Source organism: Mus musculus, chromosome 14, assembly GCF_000001635.26.
Source record: "Mus musculus strain C57BL/6J chromosome 14, GRCm38.p6 C57BL/6J".
NCBI lineage: Eukaryota > Metazoa > Chordata > Mammalia > Rodentia > Muridae > Mus > Mus musculus.
The window spans coordinates 46432431-46438325 of NC_000080.6; the positions used below are offsets into that span (position 1 = coordinate 46432431).

Here is a 5895-nt window from a genome sequence, read left to right on the forward strand (position 1 = left end):
GTCTGTGTCTGTGTGTGTGCGCATGTGTGCATGCGCGCGTGTTTGCATGTGTGTGCTGAGCACATAGATGAAGGCTGGGTGGAGGTTTCTCTGCACCCCTTGCTATGACGGCTATTCTGTAAACACCATGTAAAATCTGTAAAATCCATGTATGAAGCAGGGAAGTAGGCATCAGATTAGTCATTACACCTGTATTAGGCAGTTTCGATAAAAGCATCAACCAAACAATCTAAAAGGACATTATCAAAAATGACAGTACAGCCATGCCTATTTGTAAACTGAAATTATATCACAGACGAGCATTTAGTGACACAGAGAGATGCTTAAGACATAGAGAAGGAGGAAAGTGGAGTGTAGTATTTTTATGCAAAAATCTCTATGTATACTTGGATATCAAAAGGATGAAAAAGGTTAGCCATTATTATTTCCAGTTAGGACCTATAACCATCAACCATGTTGCCCATCAATGGATGAATGGATAAAGTAAACCTGGGACACACAGAGTGAAAAGCTATTATTTTATGTGAAATATACCAGACACTGAGAGACAGGGACTGCATCTTCTGTTGCAAGCAGAGACTGTAAGTTCAACTTGCAGAACAGTGACAGTTGATGTTGGTGGAGGCAGGCCTGACCAGAACTACCTCTGTGGGGAGAAATGTTAGAGTACCACCAACATATATAATTAGCATGCACTAATAAATTGTAAAAATGTATAACTTATAATTTAATTTATAATAAATGAAAAATAGGTAACAAAAAGTCCCCACTTGTGGGAAATATTGTAAAATGTTCTTTCCTTTATTTCTCTGCATTAACTTCAAGAAACATAATTTTTTTATAGGATGGATTTTTATGTTAAATAAGATACTCTTATTTGTGTGATTATATAACAAAGATAAGTATTGGACATAATAGACCTTGTAAATAATACTAACAAAATAATGTCAAATAATTATTGATGATTAAATATTTAGATAACTATGTACTTATAAGACTAGAAGTACACAAAATAAAAATGCTAATTAAGAACATTAACTAGTGAAGATACCTAGGTAATAGTGAAAGGATAAAAGGCAGGAAATGGAGTGGGCAGAGGCAGGGAATAGATCAGTGGCAAACGGTAAGGTTCCACACTCATCTGCAAATTGAAACAAGGAGGTAACGATTACTAGTTTAGGCTTGCTGCTAGCCTGACCTGTGGAGACACTTAAAAGAAATTCATCCTAAAATGACAGGGACCTTCTTAGTGGAGAGAAGCAAGTCCACATCTTACAAAGTAATAGGTTTGATCTAAGTAGCAAGTATCAAACACCAACTTGGCCCCCTGTAGTTAAAATGTGGCTTTATTTCCCTGTCAGCCAAGATATGGAAACACTGGTATTGATTAGCCCAACAATATCACAAAACCATTAGAACAAACCACCAAAAAGTGCAAAAACATGTTTTAGCTGGGGAAATGATGTTTATAAATATAATTACCAACACTTTTCCAGTACTTGCCACCCCACCCCATACATATTCGCACATTAATCTCTTAGCATGCAATACCTCATTTTAACACCCCACTCCCTTACACATGTTAATCTCTTAGCATACAGTATCTTATTTTACTCCTACAGTTTTATGAGAACTACTGTAGCCTTTTTTTTTTTTTTTTTTTTTTTTTTACTGTAAGACAATGGAAGTTACAAGAGTCTCAGGCATCCTTCCTGGTGACAGGTAAATGAGAGACAGGATCTGAGCCCAGATTTAACACCTCTGCAATTCACCTCTCAGCCACTTGGAGAGTGCATATTGAAATCTGGCAATTAGTTCTGCATGATGCTAATTACAATGTTGTTTTTGAGATCAGAGAGTTTCAAAGTCTTGCCAGGGAATTATTGGCAGTGGATACAAATTCTCTTGAACTTTCACATAGTGGATTCTCTCTCTCTCTCTCTCTCTCTCTCTCTCTCTCTCTCTCTCTCTCTCTCTCTCTCTCTTTCTCTCTCTCTCTTCTTTTTTCTTTTTTTTAGACAGGGTCTCTCAACATAGCCCTGGCTGTCCTGGAACTTACTATGTAGACCTCTCTGACCATGAACTCACAGGGCTCTCTGCCTGCTCTGCCTCAGGAATTCTGGGATTAAAGGTGTGTGCCACCACGCCCCTCTGAGCATGCCCTTTCAATATGGTTAGAACTAGTTGTTTTCTCTGATAAAAAATGTGAGTGTGAAAAAGAGAGGAAGAAAGAAAGAAAAAAAAAGGGAGAAAGATTCAGATTTTTAAAAAAATCACCAAAAACCCCTGCTCTGGGCCTTCTTAATTGTGAGGCATTTTACCCACAGACAGTTGACTGTTCTAGTGCCACAACACTGTCATGAGACTTCTGACAATAAAATAACGGTGGAAATTGCAATGATAACAAGAACGATAATACACTATGTGGAATAAGAGGGTATTTACTGTGAATGGAAGGCGAATTTTAAGTTTTTTCCTTTTACAGTTTTCTGGTAGACAGGATCTACTTGCAGGAGTTAGTATTACAATGGCTTCCCATAGTAGCAGCCTGCAAGAATCTGTGTATCCATCTTACATCAGCTACTGATGGCTGCAGGAGTGGTGACAGATGAGCCTTTCATTTTGCAGGTCCCTCAGGGATATTGCTCTCTGATAAGAGTCTTGCTTCTCTTGTCTTCATTTTTTCCCTTTGCCCTCAGCTGCTGCTTTCTTGTATTTGTTGTTATTATTATTATTATTATTATTATTATTATTATTATTATTATTAAGACAGGTTTCTCTGTGTAGCCCTGGCTGTCCTGGACCTCATTCTGTAGACTAGAATGGACCTCCCAAAAGCTGGGATTGAGCCACCACTGCCCAGCTCTTGTACAGATTTTATAAATCACCTTACATGATTTAGGAAGAGAGACCAAGATCCATAAATGCACAAAGGACCAACCTTCTTCATCTCCTGAGTTCCTGTGAACGTTTCTCCTTGCAGATACACATTTCCAGGCTAAATAGCTTTAGCTAATGGCTTCTAAGTGGCCTGGGAGTGTGAGCTGGGGATTAAAGATCTCAGGAGCTGATATGATCAAACTAGGTCACACCTTTGCCCTGGCAGAGAACTGAATAATTTTCCTGATTTCCCAATTCCTTCTTTCCTTGGTATAAAGTTGCAGTCATTTTAAATCAAGCCTCGCGCTCTGGTCATCAGGGAAAGCTGGCAGACTGGGAAGAGTTGAGCCAAGTGACAAACCAACTGTTTGTGCTTCACAAAGGCAACGTTCTAATGTCTCTGGTCTCACAGTTTTAATGTGGATTTCTGAGTAATAATAATGGCTACTTCGGTTGCCTGTCAGGTTCTCACACAGGATCTTTCTAGTTTTTTCAACACAAACATGCCTGTACACACTCAGAGGATCACAGGAAATATGCTCTTACATCCCGAGTTATTTAGATGCTCCTGAGAGATCAACTCACCTATGTGGTTAAGTAGCTACTGTATATATTTTAAGTCAATCTTCCAAGGCAAGTGAAATATTTTAACCATAACAGCAGTTGTTAAATAAAATAAAATGTTAAATAAAATAAAATAAAATAAAATTCAATGATGCAAAATACTAAGACTGTATTTTCTCCCTGGACTGCATCAAAGCGGTTCATTATTTACTGGGTCCCCAGAAGTTCAAATAGACTCATGGTTTATGGCAGTTGTTGCTGTCTCAGGAACTGAAATGTGTGTGTGTGTGTGTGTGTGTGTGTGTGTGTGTGTGTGTGTGTGTGTGTGTGTAGCAGACGTGAGGGGGTGGGATAGAAACAGAACTCCAGCTTGTCTTGGTTGGGGCAGTGTGTGTTTGTGTGTGTGTGTGTGTGTGTGTGTGTGTGTGTGTGTGTGTGCTCGTTGTTTCCTTGTCATTAAAGATAAGGTTCCACTTTGCTTCCCAAACTGGCCTTGAACTCACAGTTCTCCTCTTGTTTTAGCTTTCCCCAAGGCTGAGTTATCAGCTGAGACTCACTCCAGGCTCAGATGTGGTTCTGATTCACATCTTCTCTAAAGGGCTAAATAGACAGCAAGCATGACTTAAGAAAGGGGGCCTCCTTCTGTTCCGGCTGGGTGGCTTCCCGGGGGAACTCTGAGTCTCCTTTCAGCCTTGCCCCTGCGCTAACTGGTTTTGATCTTTTCCTCCTGCCCTTAGACTCCTCAGAGCTTGAACACAAATTTCAGCCCTGAGTAACAGAGAGAGGGAAGGCAGGAGGTTAAACCAAACTGTTAACTGTGTCTCTTCAAAACTGACATTTAATACAGGGTGTAAATCACTAGGGGGGCCTGTTACTCCTTCAGGAATGCAATTACATAGGGTCAAATAAAACATGAAAGAAACCAACAAGTTTTAAAATGTAGTATGTGCTCAAAAGCAGGCAGGAAGGAATTCGAAGCAGCCCAAAAATGCTAACACTCACTGCTGTCCTGCGAGAGGGCTGGGAGAAGAGGGCTCTTCACGGTAAGGATTATGTAGGGAACTTTGGGAAGCAGAGCTTCTCAGTTTTCAGTTCTGCAAGCCTGGCAGCCTTTCCAGGATGCTACTTTCATCCCCAGAAGGGGTCTGCTGGCCAGGGCTACAGAGCAGCACCAGCGCGCTGCCCTCCGGGGAGCACTTGCTGAGTTCACACACCAAGGACGAGCCAACCTGAAAGCTGGTTCTCTCTTTCACACTAAATCTTAAAAAGAAGTCAGTGCAGGTCTGAATCTGTGGGTGGCAGCATTCACGCTGGCTGGGTGCTAAGGTTCCCCTGTGTTTATGTGGCTCCTTGTGATTGTGTCGTTAAGGGGGAAGCTTAATGTGAACTTGCATTTGATTTTGAGAAGTGTCTGTTAATGGTTTGGTGTGTTTGAACAACTGGAGTAGGGTCCTTTTCGGTTTAACAGCCTTGTGAGCCATGGTGATGGCTTATCTCAGCTTTGGGGCTCTCTTTTTTTTTTTTTTTTTTTTTAAGTGTTAGATGTCCTGTAAGACCCTGACTATCCTCAGCTTCTACAAAAAAGATGGCGTCCAGCCTGTTCTGTCTTACAGAGTGGTGATTTCACATACAGGGTGAAAAGATAAAATGTGAGGGAGGGGTAGAGTACCTTTAGCAGGCCAATGCTAAGGTGCTCCCTTGAGAAATTATGCCACACAACAGATCTGGTGTAAGAAGTTTACTGGTGGGGGGGGGGAGTGGTGAAGGTCTTGGAGTAAGGACATGAAAAAGAGACAGAGGCATATGGGCAGACAGAGGGACAGAGGAAACAGGAGAGGGCTGCCTGTGTGTGTGTGGAGAGAGAGAGAGAGACCCATAGAGGAGAGAGAGAGAGAGAGAGAGAGAGAGAGAGAGAGAGAGAGAGAGAGAGAGAGAGAGAGAGAGAGAGAGAGAGAGATGGTTGGGGGACCATTTTACCCACAGCATGTACCTGGAGATTGCTAGGTCCCTGGAAGCAAGCCAATGAGATCGCCTGTTTGCTAACACAGGGTGTATTGTCCCTCCCTGCTGGGCTTCTTGTCACCCATGTTCTCAAAGTGTGTAAGCAAACATGGAATCTGAATTCAGCCAAGAGAACCTGTGTGTAATAGATACTCTAGCTGGGGCATGTGTGTGTGTGTATATGTGTGTGTGTGTGTGTGTGTGTGTGTGTGTGTATGTATGTGTTAAGTTGCCTTGAATTTCTGAGTTCAACTGGTCCTCCTGTCTTAGCCTCTCTAGTGCGTGAGGAAACCAGAACACACCATCAAGCCTAGCTTGCTCATATTTTTACATTCTGTTTTTAACAATCGTGCACAGCCCATGTGCAGATCTTCTAGGGAGAGGAGATGGTTGAGAAAGGACACTGGGATTCCAGCCTGGTTTTCATTCCCACAGAAGCACTAAGTATTA

The 5895-nt window shown here is 41.7% G+C and overlaps 4 annotated features.

Moving 5' to 3' along the window:
- Positions 4121–4587: an enhancer, noted in NCBI's record as "ECR2". NCBI's record gives its function as "enhancer in posterior lateral plate mesoderm" and the evidence as "EXISTENCE:transgenic organism evidence [ECO:0001131][PMID:19159624]".
- Positions 4178–4573: an enhancer, noted in NCBI's record as "CON3.8 fragment". NCBI's record gives its function as "enhancer in forelimbs, hindlimbs, orofocial region" and the evidence as "EXISTENCE:transgenic organism evidence [ECO:0001131][PMID:22701669]".
- Positions 4323–4347: a protein binding site, noted in NCBI's record as "WTMsxBS". NCBI's record gives its function as "promotes enhancer activity" and the evidence as "EXISTENCE:protein binding evidence [ECO:0000024][PMID:22701669]".
- Positions 4484–4508: a protein binding site, noted in NCBI's record as "WTPitxBS". NCBI's record gives its function as "promotes enhancer activity" and the evidence as "EXISTENCE:protein binding evidence [ECO:0000024][PMID:22701669]".